This window comes from Manis pentadactyla, chromosome 3, assembly GCF_030020395.1.
Source record: "Manis pentadactyla isolate mManPen7 chromosome 3, mManPen7.hap1, whole genome shotgun sequence".
In the NCBI taxonomy this organism is placed as follows: Eukaryota; Metazoa; Chordata; class Mammalia; order Pholidota; family Manidae; genus Manis; species Manis pentadactyla.
The window spans coordinates 6,503,952-6,523,276 of NC_080021.1; positions in this window are offsets into that span (position 1 = coordinate 6,503,952).

Sequence of the window (19,325 nt, forward strand, 5' to 3'; positions counted from 1 at the left end):
TTTCTGTCAATATAATGTTACCTTCTCCAGAATTTCATATACATGGTGTCATACAGAACATCCTTTTTGTGCCTGGCTTCTTTCATCTAGAATAATGTTTGTGAGATTCATCCAGGTTGTTACATGTATCAGCAGTTTGCTTCTATTTATTTCTGAGTAGTATTCCATTGTATGTTTATATTACAATTTGTTTATCCAATCACCTGTTGATGGATATTTGGTTTCTGTGCCATGTTTAGCAATTATGAAAAGTTGCTACGATCATTCGAGTACAAGTTTTTTTGTGAATGAATGCTTTCATATATCTTGACAGAATACCTGTAAGTATGATTGTAGAGTCATGCACGTGTAGCTTCACAGGACACTGTCAAAGTACTTCCCAAAGATGTGCACCATTTTGCATCCCCAACTACGATGTAGTAAACTTCCAATTCATCGACATCCTCACCAGATGAAACTAATAATCTTGCTTAGTTTTACCCATCCTAATAGTTGTATCCTAGTATGTCATTTCGGTTTTAATTTTATTTTCCCAGTGAATGATGAATTGAGTATCTTTATTTGTATATTTACCATTTGCCTATTTTCTTTCACAAAATGTCTGTTCCAATCCTTTGCCCATTTTTAAACTGGAATTTTTGTCATTATTATTGAGTGGTAGGAGTTGATTATGTATTCTGGATTCAAGTCCTTTACCAGATAAATGTTTCACAAATATTTTCTGTCACTCTTTATAGTATTTGAAGAAAAAACATTTTTAATTTTTATAAAGTCAGTTATGGCTACAATATTTCTGTTTTGGTTTTATTTTTTCTGTTTTTGGTTTATTTTAGAGAATTATTTGGTAGAAAGTAGATGACCCAAATACTTTGTAAACAAGACATGATGGAAAAGTTGACATAATCAGCCTTGCCAGTGCTCATATTGAATGAACTGTTGATCACTTTTCTAAAAGTTGGACCACAGGTGTGTTTTTCTAAAGAAATAAACTTTGAATTTTCTCCAAAAGACAAAATGTATGTTCCTTTGATATATTATAGATTCACACCATAAAACACTGGCTGAGACAATTTTGGCTTACAAAGATTTTTAAATGGTGTTGAGAGCTACTATCTGCAGCCATAGGAGAGCCTAAATGCCCCCCCCACCCCCCCCTCCAATAGTCATTTGATTTTGAACAAGATTCACTTTTGGTCAGTTTTCCCTAATGAATTAGCACAGAATAGTATATCCTAATAGGTGAGAAAGATGACAAAAATCACAAATACTTAGCATGGTGCATAAGGCCCTGGAGGGGCTTAATGTTGGCTACTTCCGTGACTTCATTTGGTAGCACTGTCAGCCTCTCTGACTTTCCTTTTGGCCATAATTGCTTCTTCTCAGTTTATCCAAAATTTCACAATCTTGGATACCTGGGTTTTATATTCATCCTTGGAAAGATAAAATGAACCTTACTCTACTGCCATATCTCTGACTAATCCTGATTTATCCTGAAAATCTCAGCAAAAATAACATTGATTCAAAATGACCTTTCCTGGATTCACAAGATGGTGGCATGAGTAAGGTGGTGGAAATCTCCTCCCAAAACCATATATATTTTGAAAATACAGCAAATACAACTATTTCTAAAAGAGTGACCAGAAGGTACAATACATGTGCCAGGCTACATCTGTGAGAACCCAACATCTCACAGAAAAGGGTAGGATACAAAGCCGTGACCTGGTGGGACTGGAACACTCCCCCCACCCCAGTTCACTGGCGGGAGGAAGGGAATCAGAGTGGGGAGGGAATGGAAGCACAGGACTGCTAAATAACCAGCCCTGGTGGTGTGTCCCAGGAGCACAGACACACATTGCATGGTGTACTGGATATTGGAGGAACAGAAAAGCCAGGTCCAAGATTGAGACTACAAACAGGTTCCCACAGCTGGCTGCTCTGGGACAAAAGTAAAGTGGGTGCTTTAAAAGACTTAAAGGAACAAGGGTATAAAGGGTGGATAAAAATCATCAAGGCACACTCAGTCCATCAGGCTGGGAACTTTAGGAACCTCAGGTGCCCTAAACCCTGGGTGTCAATGCAGCTCTGAAACCTCTCCCAGCAATAAGCAGCCTGCCATTCCTTTCTCTCCACTGGCACTGCAAGCAAACCAGGGGACCCACCATTGCTGCGGAACAGCCAGGGAGCAGCCCCGCTTACAGCAACCACATAGCTTAGCACAGAGGCTACTCCCAGACCCAGAGGCTGCTCCCTGTGCACAGTTGAATGGCATACACAGTGGAGACTGGTGTAGAGTCTGGGAGGCACAAAGAGGCTTTCATCTAATGGCATAAAATGTGCCACTCACCTGTAACCCCCGCCAGAGCCCTAGGTCATCCTGAGGAATGCCCTGTGCATGGCAGTTCAGGGGATTAACCCAGAAGGTGCACACTGCGTGCAGTGGACTGGTGCAGACAGTGGAAACAAGCACAGAGTCTGGAAGGCATGAAGGGGCTCTGTTCTCATGGTAGAACATGCGCCACACACCTGCAAGCCCCGCCAGTGCCCTAGGTCATTCAGAGGGCAGCCCCACCCACAGCAGCTCAGGGGATTAAACCAGGGGCTGCTCCCTGTGTGCAGTTGACTGGCACAGACAGTGAAGATGGGTGCAGAGTCCTGGAAGCACAAAGGGGCTCTGTTCCCATGGCAGAACATGCGCTGCTCACCTGTGACCCCACCATTGCACTAGGCCATCTCAAAGGCCGCCCAACCCAATACAGCTTAGGAGATTAACCCAGAGGCTACTGCCTGTGTGTGGTTAAGCAGCATAGACAGCGGAGACAGGCAAAGTGACCAGTAAGCAGGAAGGCATTTTGTTCTCCCAGCTGACACATGCGCCACTTGCCAGTGACCACTGCCATCACCATGAAAAAGCAGAAGAACCTTGTTCAGTTCAAAATTCCTCAAAGACCAGAGAGAGGGCTTGGTGAGACTGAAATCACCAATCTTCCTGAAAAAGAATTCAAAATAAAAGATATCAGCATGCTAATGGAGCTATAGAGAAATATTCAAGAGCTAAGGGATGAATTCAGGAGGGAGATAACAAATGAAACAAACAATGGAAGGATTTAAGAGCAGACTGATGAGGTGGCAGAGACTGCTAATGAAATAGAAATCAGGGAACAGGAATAAAGAGAAGCTAAGGCAGAGAGAGATAAAAGGATCTCCAGGAATGAAAGAATATTAAGAGAAGTGTGTGACCAATCCAAATGCAACAATATTTGCATTATAGGGGTACCAGAAAAAGAAGAGAGAGAAAAAGGAATAAAAAGGGGCTTTGAAGAAATTATTATGGAAAACTTCCCCAATCTGAGGAAGGAAACAGTCTCTTAGACCACAGATCTGCCAACACAAGGGACCCAAGGAAGACAACACCAAGACATATAATATTTAAAATGGCAAAGATCAAAGACAAGAACAGAGTATTAAAAGCAGCCAGAGAGAAAAAAGATCACTTACAAAGCAAAACCCATAAGGCTATCATCAGACGTCTCAGCAGAAACCTTATGGGCCAGAAAGGAATGGCATGATATATTCAATGCAATGAAACAGAAAGGCCTCGATCCTAGAATACTGTATCCAGCAACATTATCATTCAAGTTTGAAGGAGGGACTAAACAATTCCCAGATAAACAAAAGTTGAGGAAATTTATCTCCCACTACCATCTCTACAGTGTATTTTATAGGAACTGCTCTAGATGGAGGGCTAAACAGTTGTCGCCAGAGAAAATAAAACCACAGCAAAGAAAGTAAACCAACCAAATACTAACTAAATGCAAAATAAAATCAGATATCCACAAAATCAGTCAAGGGAAACACAAAGAATAGAGAATAAAACACCTAACATATAAAGAGTGGAGGAGGAAGAAAAACAAGGGAGAGAAATAAAGAATCATCATACTGTGTTTATAATAATAGTGCAATAAGTGAGTTAAGTTAGACAGATAGTAAAGAAGTTGCCCTTGAACCTTTGGTAACCACGAATCCAAAGCCTGCAATGGCAAAAGGTACATATCTATTGATAAACACCCTAAATGGAAATGAGCTGAATGCACCAATCAAAAGACACAGAGTAATAGAATAGATAAAAAGTAAGATGCATCTATATGCTGTATATAAGGGACTAACTTCAAACCCAAAGACATACACAGACTAAAAGTGAAGGGATGGAAAAAGATATTTCAGACAACAATAGGGGTAAAAAAAGGGGGAAAAAAGCAGGTGTTGCAGTACTTGTATCAGACAAAATAGACTTAAAAACAAAGAAATTCACAATAGACAAAGAAAGACATTACAGAATGATAAAGTGGTTAATCCAATAAGAAAATATAATCATATAAATATCTATGCACCAAACACAGGAGCACCTACATATGTGAAACAAATACTAACAGAATTAAAAGAGGAAATAGAATATAATGCATTCATTTTAGGAGACATCAACACAACATGCACTCCAAAGGACAGATCAAGCAGACAGAAAATAAGTAAGGACACGGAGGCACTGAACAACACACTAGAACATATGGACCTAACAGACATCTATAGAACTCTACATCCAAAAGCAACAGGATACACATTCTTCTCAAGTGCACATGGGACATTTTCCAGAATAGACCACATACTAGGTCACAAAAAGAGCCTCAGTAAATTCAAAAAGATTGAAATTGTACCAATGAACTTCTAAGACCTCAAAGGCATAAAACTAGAAATTAATTGTACAAAAAAAAAAACCACAAAAAGGCTCACAAATGGAGGCTTTACAACATGCTCCTAAATAATCAATGGATCAATGACCAAATTAGAAGAGATCAAGCAATATATGGAGACAAATGAAAACAACAGCACAACACCCCAACTTCTGTGGGACACAGTGAAGGCAGTTCTTAGAGGAAAGTATATCGCAATCCAGGCCTATTTAAAGAAGAAAGATCAATCCCAAATGAATAGTCTAAATTCACAATTATTGAAACTGGAAAAAGAAGAACAAATGAGGTCCAAGGTCAGCAGAAGGAAGGACATAATAAAGACCAGGGAAGAAATAAATAAAATTGAGAACAATAAAACAATAGAAAAAATTAATGAAACCAAGAGCTGGTTCTTTGAGAAAATAAACAAAATAGATAAACCCCTAGCCAGACTTATTGAGAAAAAAGAGAATCTACACACATAAACAGAATCAGAAATGAGAAAGGAAAAATCATGATGGACACCACAGAAATACAAATAATTATTAGAGAATACTGTGAAAATCTATATGCTAACAAACTGGATAATATAGAAGAAATGAACAACTCTCTAGAAAAATATAATCTTCCAAGACTGACCAAGGAAGAAACAGAAAATCTAAACAGACCAATTACCAGCAATGAAATTGAATTGGTAAAAAAAAAAAAATAACTCAAGAACGAAACACCCATACCAGATGGATTCACTGCTGAATTTTATCAGACATTTAGAGAAGATATAATACCCATTCTCCTTAAAGTTTTACAAAAAATAGAAGAGGAGGGAATACTTCCAAACTCATTCTGTGAAGCCACCATCACTCTAATACCAAAACCAGGCAAAGACACTTCAAAAAAACAAAATTACAGACCTAGATGAACATAGATGAAAAAATACTCCCCAAAATATTAGCAAACCAAACTCAAAAATACATCAAGAGGATCATACACCATGATCAAGTGGGATTCATCCCAGGGATGCAAGGATGGTAGAGCATTTGAAAATCCATCAGCATCATCCACCACATCAATGAAAAGAAGGACAAAAACTACATGATCATTTCCATAGATGCTGAAAAAGGATTCGACAAAATTCAACATCCATTCGTGATAAAAACTCTCAATAAAATGGGTATAGAGGGCAAGCATCTCAACATAATAAAGATTATATATGATAAACCCACAGCCAACATTATCCTTAACAGTGAGAAGCTAAAAGCTTTTTCTCTAAGATCGGGAACAAAACAAACATGCCCACTCTCCCCACTCTTATTTAACATAGTACTGGAAGTCCTAGCCATGGCAATCAGACAAAACAAAGAAATACAGGCATCCAGATTTGTAAGGAAGAAGTTAAACTGTCATTGTTTGCAGATGACATGATATTGTACATAAAAAACCCTAAAGAATCCACTCCAAAACTACTAGATCAAATATCTGAATTCAGTAAAGTTGTGGGATACAAAATTAATGCACAGAATTCTGTTGCATTCCTATACACTAATGGTGAATGGACAGAAAGGGAAATCAAGAAAACAATTCCATTCACAATTGCATCAAAAAGAATAAAATACCTAGGAACAAATCTAATCAAGGAAGTGAAAACCTATATCCTGGAAACTACAAGACACTCCAAAGAGAAATTAAAGAGGCCACTAATAAATGGAAATTCTGCCCATGCTCTTGGCTAGGAAGAATTAATATTGTCAAAATGGCCATTCTCCTAAAGCAAACTACAGATTCAATGCAATTCTTATCAAAATACTGACAGCATTCTTCAACTAACTGGAGGAAATAATTCTAAAATTCATATGGGACCACCATAGACCCCAAATAGCCAAAGCAATCCTGAAAAGAAGAATAAAGCAGGGGATATCTCACTTCCCAACTTCAAGCACTACTAAAAAGCCACAGAAATCAAGACAATTTGGTACTGGCACAAGAAGAGACCCACAGACCAATGGAACAGAATAGAGAGTCCAGACATTAACCCAAGCATATATGGTCAATTAATATATGATGAAGGAGCCATGGATATACAATGGGGAAATGACAGCCTCTTCAACAGCTGTTGTTGGTAAAACTGGACAGCTACATGTAAGAGAATGAAACTGGATTACTGTCTAACTCCATACACAAAAGTAAACTCAAAATGGATCAAAGACCTGAATGTAAGTCATGAAACCATAAAACTCTTAGAAGAAAACATATGCAAAACTCTCTTGAATATAAACATGAACAACTTCTTTATGAGCATATGTCCACAGGCAAGGGAAACAAAAGCAAAAATGAACAGGTTGGACTATATCTAACTAAAAAGCTTCTGTACAGCAAAGGACACCATCAGAACAAAAAGTCATCCTACATTATGGGATAATATATTCATTAAGGACATATCCTATAAGGGGTTGACATCCAAAATATATAACGAGCACATGCACCTCAATAAACAAAAACAAATAATCCAATTAAAAAATGGGCAGAGGAGCCGAACAGACACTTCTCCAAAGAAGAAATCAGATGGCCAACAGGCACATGAAAAGATGCTCCACATTGCTAGTCATCAGAGAAATGCAAATTAAAACCACAATGAGATGTCACTTCATACCAGTTAGGAAGGCCACCATCCAAAAGACAAACAACAATAAATTTTGGCAAGGATGTGGAGAAAGGGAAGCCTCCTACACTGCTGGTGGAATGTAAGCTGGTTCAACTATCATGGAAAGCAGTATGGAGTTTCCACAAAAAACTAAAAATAGAAATACCATTTGACCCAGGAATTCCACCCTAGGAATTTACCCTAAGAATGCAGGATCCCAGTTTGAAAAAGTCAGAAGCACCCCTATGTTTATTGCAGCATGATTTACAATAGCCAAGAAATGGAAGCAACCTAAGTGTTCATCAGTAGATGAATGGTTAAAGAAGGTGTGGTACATATACACAATGGAATATTATTCAGCCATAGGAAGAAAACAAATCCTACCATTTGCAACAACATGGATGGAGCTAGAGAGTATTATGCTCAGTGAAATAAGCCAGGCACAAAAAGACAAGTACCAAGTAATTTCACTCATCTGTGTAGCATAAGAACAAAGAAAAAACTGAAGGAACAAAACAGCAACAGAATCACAGAACCCAAGAATGGACTAAGAGTTGCCAAAGGGAAAGGGACTGGGGGTGAGGTGGGGAGGGAGGGAGAAGGGGAACAAGGGGCATTACGATTAGCACACATAACGTAGGGTGGGTCACGGGGAAGGCAGTACAGCACAGAGAAGACAAGTAGTGACTCTCTAGCATCTTACTATGCTGATGGACAGTGACTGTAATGGGGTATGTGGTGGGGACTTGATAATGGGAGAAATCTAGTAACCATAATGTTGCTCATGTAACTGTATATTAATGATAGCAAAATTTTTAAAAATGCAACACTTAAAAAAAAAAGATATGATAGCAATCAAAGTGGCCATCAACAGATGAATGGATAAATTAGAGGTGGTACATAAACATGATGGAATACTATTCAACCATTACAAAGAAAGAAATCCTGCCGTTTGCAACAATATTGATAGACCTAGAGGGTGTTATGCTCAGTGAAATAAGCCAGGTGGAGAAAATCAAATACCACATGATTTCACTTATTTGTGGAATCTTTAAACAAAACAAAAGGAACAAAATAGCAGTAGACTCATAGACACTGAAAAGTGACTTGTAGTTACCATGGTGGATGGGTTGGGGTTGATGGGTAGGGAGGGTGAGGGGAATAAAAGGGCACAAAAATTCTCAATCATAATATAAGTTCGTAATGGGGATGGTAGTACAGCATGGATAATACAGCCATTGATTCTGCAGTATCTTTCTATGTTGACAGATAGTAACTGAACTAGTTGAGGTGAGGATTTAACAATGTAGGTAACTGTTGAACCACTGTGTTGTATACGTGAAACCAATATAAGATTGCATATCAACTACACTTCAATAAAACAATAACAATTTTTAAAAAATGAATATCACCACCTGCTAAACAAAACAAAACACAAAACAAAATGATCTTTCCTAATTTAACTCCTTCTCATCTAAATTAAGTTCTTCTTACATATTTTCTCTTACTACATCATAAACCCCACATAGTATTTACGAAGAGTGCAATTATACATTTTTACAGATTGCAATCACAGCAAAGGTGGGGACAATATCTGTTTGCTTACCCCCATCTCCAGAACTTAGCTCAGGACTTGAACGTGGTAATGATCTAGAAGTATATATATGACATATATTATATATATGACATATATTATATGTATATATGATTTATGTACTACAGGTATCTTTTATTTCACACTTAAAATTTTCAAATACAGAGACATTTTGGAGAATGTCTGCTGGATACAGAGGTTGGCTTTTAGAGTAAACCAGCAATAAGGTAATACAATTAGTCTCTTTTTCTGGCAGTAAGTAGTTATCAGGCCAAATCTGTCCCTTGAGAGCACCCTCTTTCTCAACATGTGAACCTGGATGCTGTAGATGCTATTTGTTTGTATTATTCCCTACAGCAGGAAGATGTTGTAAGTGGTAATCAGAGACTTTCTCAGAGGGGTGGAAGGTGTTCTAATCAGAGCAAACAGCTAAGAACTAAAGACAGGAAAGGTATAGCAAGAGCAGACAATGTGAGAGATGGAGTATGGTCATTAAAGTGATTAAGTGATTGATTAGAGCATTTGAAGACTGGGTTAATCTTGATAATCACCATGGATCATCTAGCAGAAGAACACTGGCTTCAAAAAAAATATCATGGAAATACTTTTTTCATGTATACTTCTTTAAAGGGGCTCTGAATTCTATTTCCAAAAAAAAGGTCCAAAAAAAGCTCCATCCTTAAGGGGTACATATAGTCTACAAGGTGAGTACTGGGAAGGACAAGTTATGTCTAAAGCTCAAGCAGATATCTAAAAAATGTATTATTAATTTATAGTCACCCTTAAATATAATTTGCATAACTCTAAAAAGAAGACATCTTCTAATCTATTAAAAAGATCAGGTTGACATTCTTGAAGTGAAACCATTAAGATCGTCATTTTGTTTATATTACCTGTTCCTTTTACTTGCTCTCTGCATTCACCCAAGTACCCTGTGGGAAAGGCACTCCTCTGAGTAAAGTGCAATGAGCAATGTGGAGACTCAAGTGAATGATATTGAAGGGCAGGACACATTAATAAGAATTTTGCCAGTGGAATTTGGATTTGTAAAATTTACACTCATTGCTTTTCTCTTTTGAACACTGAATTTACTTAACCTTTTATAAAAGTGTTATAGTCCCTGGCATCACATAATTTTATTTAAATAAAGGATCTTTAGCTGATATCGATAATAATAATCAGATTTATTAAATAACAATATGATGGTTGATGAAAATAATTTCAATTGGATGATCCTATTGAATCACTACTACCCAACCATGAGCAGGCACCGCCTGTTTTACTCTGTCAAAATGACCTAGATGCTCAGGGTCAAATGGCTGTTCCGTGGTTGAGCTGTGGTTTACATCTGAATATGTGTGAATCACCCATGATCTTAGCGTCTTTGTTTCTGTTTTTTAGATGTCACTTTGTCCAAGACTATTACTTTTTCCAGATGGGGAAAAGGAATGAATGATAAAGATCATGTGGCTTAACGGTGGCAGGAACAGAATTAGTGCCCAATCTCTAGTCCCATTATTTTTCAACTGCTCTTTTCAATTTACTTTAAGTAATAAAAATAAGAATATCAGCGTTTCTTAAAAACTAGGAATCCCTGTTAATCTAACAAACACTGTTGTGCTAATTATGTTATAGTGCTCTAAACCATTTACAGGGATTAACTCCTTTAATCTCCACAACAACCCTGTAGGAAGGTACTGTTAAGCTCTCCTTTTCACAGGTGGTTATTTGAGGCACAGCTGGTTAAATAACCTGTCCAGTGAGTGAGTGGTAGATCTGGGATCGAACCCACGCAGTCTGACCCGATGGCGTACTCTTGACCGCTTGGGTGGGCTGTCTCTCTTTCAGCTATAGATAACTGGGGGCAGAGCCATCATCCTCACACAGCAGCGGGAGGGGGCAGGAGGCTGTCCAAAGGCCCTTTTCCCACAAATGTGCCACATGTGAAATACCTCCCTTAGAGTTATTCAAATCATGTAGAAGGGCAATCTTTCAACTAGAGGACAAGAAAGAAAAGTGTCACAGAAAAAAACCTATTCCTGCTACATACTAACTTTGATGACCTTCAGCAATTGAGTCGAAGTTCAGTTTCCACAGAAGCAGAGTTTCTGCTCTTCCTACATCCCACTGTTTATTTGGATGAACAAATGAAAAAAAAAATGTATGTATATATATTTTTTGTATGTATGTAAAAAAAAATGTATGTATATATATACAAAATACTTTAAATAAAGATGTTAAATATAAAAGAAAATGCTCTCATTTTTATTATACAATTATAGTCATTTAGTAGTGTCATGACCAAAATTATTTAAGACACTAAATATCCTTGTTAAAATACAGCATGGTTGAGGGTGTATCATGTTATACCAGTATAATTGTAAATTATACCAGTAAATTAAATTGAAATTTAAATAATTTTATATTTTATGTTTATTCTTTCTTACAATAGATAAGTTTTAAGGATCTAAAGCATGAGATACTCATTTCTCAAGACAAACTTAGAACCATTTAACCAATTGGGAACTCAGACTATGACGCTGGAATGAAGATGGCCGCAAGAAGAGCGCTGAGACGCGGAGCGCTCTTCTTCAGGAGAGAAGGCCTTATTTAGTTCTGAATGCCATCCTTACATGCTGAATAAAGTACCAAACATGTGGGAGCTTAATGGGTGCTTCTTCCATCAAATGGAATATTGGTTAATCCAAAACACACAGCCTTTCTCCACATGTTTATTATAGGAGCATATTACAAGTGCTGGAGAGGAGACTGGGCATTTATTTAATTTTTTTGTCAAAGTATCATTGGCATACAATCTTATATTCATTTCAAATACACAGCACAGTGGTTCAACAGATACCCGTATTATTAAATCCTCACCTCAACTAGTGCAGTTACTATCTGTCAACACAGAAAGATGTTAAAGAATCATTGACTATATTCTTCATGCTGTACTACTATCCTGAACATTTATTTTAATACTGTGTCCTAATTCCTAGAACCAAAATTGTGTCCAATTACTAACTTAAATTAAATTTCAATGTGTATGCTTCATGCTGTCTGTGCTGAAGAGACTACTGGATATGACAGGAATTAGACATGAAGGATGCCATTCTGTACTTTACTATTATTAGAAATTTAAAGGACAGTTGTCTGGAGTGATATGAGAAGACTTCCCATCATTGGACAGCATTCTGTAGTAATAGTGTCTTTCTGAGAGACGACATCATGCTTTTTCATGAGTTGTCAGGAGGGAGAAGGATAAAGAGCTCACTTAAAATACTGGTGGTGTCAACTGGCCAGATTTGATACCATTCTCTTCTTTCCCATAGGCTAGCTTTCCCAGCCATTTTGGAGTTTTATTAGTTTACTTTTGTCTTAGAATAACTTTTGATTGTATTGAATAGAAAATAATACTTGGAGTCAGATGAACCAAATGTAAATTATTTGGCCTGGCCCTCCTATTAAAACATGGAAAATGGCCATTTAGAAAGTCTTGATTTCTCCCAAATCATGTAGTTGGAAGGCAGCAGAGCAGAAGCTAAAGTTCATATTTCCTAGTTACCAGCTCAGAGCTCATTTTGTAAGTAACCTTATTTGATTGCAGTGTCCATGTTTTCACATATGACAGAAATATTCCAAATGTCTACCACAAATTAATTCAGAAAGTAATTCCCCAGTCCACACACACACATGCACAGTTTTAAACAACGCTAACTTTGGGAAACATCTCTAAGTGTATGTGCCGGGAACTGTACAAAGTAAATCACGTTGTTTTATTTCACCTGTACACAAAAATTTTGTTTTTCTGATTTTATGAATGAGAATAAAATTTTCTGACTTTTTGGCTAAATGAGATAAAAGATCTTTCAGTATCCGGACTGATAATGACAGATGCAGTTTTCACGATAAGGTTTGTGCCACAGTATGTGCTCAATACTGACTCCTTTTTATGATTTCTTGAATGTCAGTGTGTTCTAGAGAAGTAAGAATTCCTGGGCCGTGTGCCCTTTTCACTGAGAGAGTGTTAAACAATGTGGAGGCACAAGAATTGGCTCAGGGAAGGAAAAATCCAAAAAGTCACTCATTGTTTTCTCCATATCTGTATTAAAGGCTTATAAGAGATAAAACCAGAACCAAAACCTCCACTTTTCAGGGATGAATTCCAGCTCAGATTAAGAAGGGGCTTCTGTCAAAGCATCAAGGGACTGGCTTGGCTGCCGGGACATGCGTTCCCTTACGGGGTTCATGCTGTTTATGATCTGATTATGTTCCCAGGTGTTCCTTTTTCCTCCTGCATTTCTCTCTCCCACCAGCATTTCTGTAATACCTCATGTGTACTGAGTGCTATGATTGCCCTTGAGAATAGAGCAAGTAAAGGTCCACACTTCCCCCAGAGTTCTCCATCTAGACAGTGGTGGCACGAACTCTTGGATAATTGTAACCCAATGTGGCAAAGGTAAAGAGATATTCAAGGACACAGGGAAAAGTGTTAAATCAGACAAGGGAAGCTAGAAGACACTTTATGAAAGAGAAAGTCAAAGCGAAGACTAAATGGATAGGGATCATTAAGGTAAAGAAGCAGCAGCAATGGAGGAATATGGGCATTCTGAGCAGAAGGACGGGACTGTGGAAAAACAGCCACACAGGTCACACAGTGGCCTGTGTGCCACAGTGGGGAAGAAGGTGTTGTCCAGGGACATTAGGATAAAAGATGATATTAGATTAAAATAATCATTTCTCTATTTGTCTATAAATTAATCTGTCTTTGACTTTGTTTATCTTCCTTGTTAGCACTCATGAGCTTCTCTTCGGGACTTTTCAGTTGAGAATTAAATTACCCTCAGTTGGTAAGAAGGATAAGAATGTTCCCAGAAGATATATGTATATAAAGCCAAAGGTGAAGAAAAATAAATTCTCTCAAAGTGAAAATATGAAGTGGATATAGAATACAACATTCTCAAATTATCAACCACTTGCGCCAGTGCCTGCTCTGTCAGGCAGCAGACGGCGCTATTCGCATCACCGAAGTGTCAGAAACTGCCTTGCAAAACAGCTCCACAAAGTGCAAACTGATGAGGGACATTCGCCATCACTGGCAGTGTGGAAGAGTGAAAAAAACACAAGAATTAGGGCCTGAAACTCTGCCCTTGTGTCAATTGTTTTTCTTTTCTGAGCTTTCCTTTACTCATCAGCAAAATGAGAATTAAATGACCTGACTCTTCACATTAGAAGAAAATTCAACCAGCTTTGGCTCTATACACCACCCCTTGATGAATATTGATTGACCCCTACCTAATATTTTATAAGTATACCCAGAGAGGCTAAAGTAGAATTATAACATATTTGAGTTTGAAATTTCCTCACAGAACACCTCATGACTCTTAATACATTTTTTTCTTCCATTTATTTTTTATTCCTATGGTTATTTAATAAGCATTTTGGTCTCCCAATACAAGTTGGGCACTGCTTGTACCCAAAGATAAGATGCATCCTTCAGAGAGAGGAGGTCCCAGTGTGATGGAAGACAGAAACCAACAAATATTACTCAGATCAGTGTGTTTTAATAAAACAAGTCATGGTATACAAAGGAATGAGTGATTTCCTGTTATCAGGTCAACTGCCAGGTTTGGGGCAGGTGGGTTAGAGCAAGTATTATCCTCCATGCAATAGAAGATGCCCAACACTTCCAGTAAAGAGGCCACACACCACATGAGAAAGCTGGATGGTGAGACTGTAAATGAGACAATGGAAGTAGTTTAATAATAGAAGTTGGAGTGGCAGTTTCTTCCTTTCCTTCTAGAAGCAAATGAATTAACAACAAAAGGAGCTCTGATTTTTGTTCTAGTACATGATAATATACACAATATTAAGTACAGCATTCATTGACAGTATTGTTTCTATTGCTGGGAAATTTAACTATCACCATCTTCCTACAGGAATATACATTTTAAAGGGAAGGATGTCTGTGAATGGCAACTTTGGGTCAGATGATATAATAAATGTATTATATCTGTCTCTCATTTATTTTCATAATAAATCTTTGTGGTAGGTATTAGAAGAATCATTTTTAAATATGGACAATAAAGACCAGATATATTTGAGGTTTTCCCAAGGTTAATAGAATTAGTAGAGAATGGAAAGGAGATTTAAAAATATAGTTGACTGACTCCAAAAGTCCATTCCTTTTTCTAAGAGACCCACCCACATGAAGCTGCAATAGTGGACTGATGTGTTTTAGAGGGATTTCTATGGTCAAAGTGCTGGCAAGGGCTGCCCACTTAAAAGTGTCCCTTTAAACTTAAAAAGTTCACCTGGAAAAATAAACATGAACACACATTGTGAGACCCTCAAATTCTCATAAAATACCAGATGTCAGATGGAGATACGTAGTAGGGGCAGTAATTGCCACAAGCTCTCTGAAACAGTGTATCTCTCAATTAGCCACCATTTAGGATAATAAAGTTATGTGTTGGTCAAAGTTACAGCTCAGTTCTTGGCAGTTTTTCCTAAGTAGGTGCTTACATGAGAAAAAGGAAAAACAAGATAATTGGCCAAGCAGAGGGCATTCTAGTTAGTGTGCTATGTCTCACAACCTTCATGTTAATCACTTTCTGAAACTGGTTCACAGCATCTCAAAGATGACAATTTCTGCCTGCATATAACACCTTCTACATACACCTGAGTCTGTTAGATATTTTGGTTTTTCCCAATTATGTTTCCTGTAGTACTTTCACATAAAATATTGATCATTTTGAACATATCAGATGAGATTAGAACCTGCATGTATACAGTATAAAGAACATGTCACTTGATGTCTCACAGGATCACTGATTTTGAGGCAGAGAGCTCACCATTGCAACCTGTCCTCCTTTATAGATGAAAAGCTGAGGTTCAGAGTGGACATCTGGTTTGACAAGATCTCACAGTGACTAATGGTACTTTATCTTAGTGCTGTCTGTGCTCTGGTGTGTGGTTGTGCATGTCGGGGTACCTGTCCGAATGTATGTGTTTTTCTGGGGTTTACCTAAAGTGCCCCAGACCCTTCACTAGAAAAGTTTCCATAGAATGTGATAATATGACTATAGATGTACATATAGAGGTGTAGAGGGAGAAGTGAGATGTAGTTAATTTTCTGGAGAACCAGTGAAATATTCATAGAACAAAATATATTTTAAACTGAGTCTTGAAGAGTAGGACTGCCTAGTACAGGGAAGAGTCAAGATCATCTCCAAGAGAACATCATGGGAAAAGGTAGAAAAATTTGAAAAAGCTGGCTAGATATGGTAGACCAGAGCCCTAGATACCCCTCAAGTCCATAGCATGGTGCCTGAATTTAACAAATGCTTGTGAGAAGGGAAGAAGGTAGAAAGAGGAGGGTGCAAAGAAATACAAGAGAAGGAGGGACAAGAAAATGAGCATATGACATATAAAATTCAGTTTTATCAGAATTTCCAAGGGAATTCTCATGTTTTTATTAGGATTAGCAAAAATACTTATCTTTGTCTAGCTTCATGAAAGATTTTGATAAAGAATTTCACTAGGCGAGGGGGATCAAACTTAAACTTAAACTCTTTATCTCAAGATGAAATCCATGTGCCTTCCTGCGGCACTCGAAGCTAGAGGGCTCATGCCTTCTCTTCTAGCTCTCATCCCTTGCTACCCCTCCTCCCGTTCATCTGCGCCCCTTGCTGCGGCCTAACTGAACTGGGGCTCCACTGAAAAGTCTCTTACCTTGCCACCTTCTTACATTTACTGCTGCCTGGTGCAATTTTAGAAATCCCTTTTTCTTTGCCCAAGTAAATTCCACCAGTAATTAATCCAGGTGTCACCTCTCTGAGATGAATCATGAATATCTTATCTAGAATAAGCACATGCATTCTTCTGTTACAGCCCTTGTCACACTCCATTATCATTTTTTATCCCCCCCTGTGCCTCATATCTAGAACTAAGCTTTTTAAGTTCACTGACTGTATTTGACTCATCTCTCTATAACTGGCCTTTGGCACAATGTCGCCAGGTGTGTATTCAGCAAATTTTTGCTAGGGAAAGCAGTAAGAAAATGAATGAGTGATAAATGAATGATGCTATGAAGGACAAGATCACTCCTTGAAAAGACCTGATTGCATCAAATTTTGGACTTGATCACAGATATATATTTAAAATTAAATTAATAACACAAACAACAGGAAGACATTGACTTCACATGCGATTTGTTTATTTTACTCTTTTCCCTTTGATAGTAAATGATATTTGACCATCAGTCTCTTCAGTTAAGAGGTTCTTAAGGAAAAGGATATTTCCTTTATCATTATATTCCTCACAGTTACACATAAGTTTCTCAGTAAATGTGAGATGCTAGGGAGAGTGACGTATCATTTTTGAGTATAAACTATATTTTTTACTATCATTTTCTAATATATACTGTATATCCATTATTTTAGATTTTTTTTACCTCAGCTGATCATAAGTATCTTGAGAAGTAGGTTTTATGTGTTAATGCCACAATTGAATAGTTAAGTTTCAAGGAGGCTAAGTCCCTTTTCTAAATCAGACCATACATGGCCAAACATTCTTTTCAGCTCTTTCCATTAAGAAGTGCAATCTATTTCCCCACTCCTCGAAACTGGACTGAGTTAATGACTTCCTTTGTTCAAGAGAATGTAGCAGAAGTGGTGTCATTTTACTCACATTCTACACCTTACACCAGTGCCAACTCCAATTGCTAGATGTGTGCATGAGTGTATCTGGGATTCTCCAGTCCCAGATTAATCTTCGAGACACGTGCAGTCTCACAAGTGACTCCGGACAAGGTCAGAGGGAGAATTGCCCAACTAAGCTGAGCCCTAATTGTTGATCCAAATTACCATGAACTGTTGTTCATGAATGAATTGTTGTTTTAAACCACCACATTTTGCAGTGCTTTCTTTTAATGCAATGAGAGAATAACAGCTGGTAATTTGCAGAAATAGTATTACTCTCCACTACCACAAGCTCCTTACATCAACTGCATTAAGTTCCAGCAAATTTCTTCCAGTTCTTATTTTTCTATGTATTGTATAGTTTGTTTTGGAGGTGCTTGAATATTACTTTTAACACAATATTAATTTATTGTCATTATCATTATTGTTTTTGTTTAATTTTAACATACCTATTTCACTAGAATTTAAAAGCTCCTTAATGGCAAGGATAGTGTCTAACTTATTCATTGATATATCATTAAATTAATTACAGCATCGGACACGTATTACTATTTAGGACAGTTTTTTTTTTAATTGTGTTGAATGAATTCTATCTAAAATTGTGACTCCTTTGAAAGATTTTGATATGATAAAGAAAAAGATATTATTTAAGCATGGTCTTTGGATATTCATTGAGGCAGCTATGTAAAGGATGGTTTAAACTGGGGCAGGGGGATCAGGGACAGGTATAGGCTAGAGTTAATATGTTCTCAGTAATAATACCAATATTGAGTCTCAGCACTTCCGAGGATATGTAACTAACACTCTGGTTGTACAATATGTTCCAGAAAATTAGAGTTTGATTTTTTCTAATCCTAGGATCAATATCTGTGACAAGAACTAAAAAATCAAATGCTTACTAACATTGAAAAAATGTATCTTCAGATTCACAAAGTAATGTTTGTCTCTTTGCCCCAGGACATCCTAAGAGTAACACTCCTGAAAGACTCATATTCAGAAAACACCCAACACCAGGACCTACTTCCCGGGTTACTGTTTAAGGAATGCCCTAGTGAAAGTTCTCAGTGTTGTGCCATTGCACTCCGGGCTCCAACTATTTATGACGCAGTTGACGTGTAAATGATAAATTGACACACTAATTATATTTTTTCATATGTGCATTGAAATTGTTCTCTGAAGCACAGTACATTGCACATGGGAAAAACACTTTCACATTTGTTAACTCTGTTTCCAAGAAACTCATTTTGAGAACGTGATATTCTGGCAGGGGGCGTATGCTCAAACTGGCCTTCACATAACTTCTCTGACACTAATATTCTCTAAGGAATCTTCTCTCTTGCTGTTCTCTGCTTCACATGTCCTTCTTTCTGGTTTTCTCATGGTTGGCACTTCTCATTATTCAAGTTTAGACAAAGCTATTACACTTCAGAGAGTTCTTCTTAACCATTTTACCTGAAGTAGATTCTTCAACCCCTAAACATGGTTAATCATTTTCAAATTATCTTATTTTATTTTCCACGTAGCAGGTGGAAATCTTTTTATTTTCTAACTTGCTCAGTTGTTGTGTCACGTCACTGAATCTTACTAGATCGTGGCCATCTTTCTGGCATGTTTACCACTGTATCTTAGAGACAGAATGGTGATTATCACATTAAGGGTGCTCAATA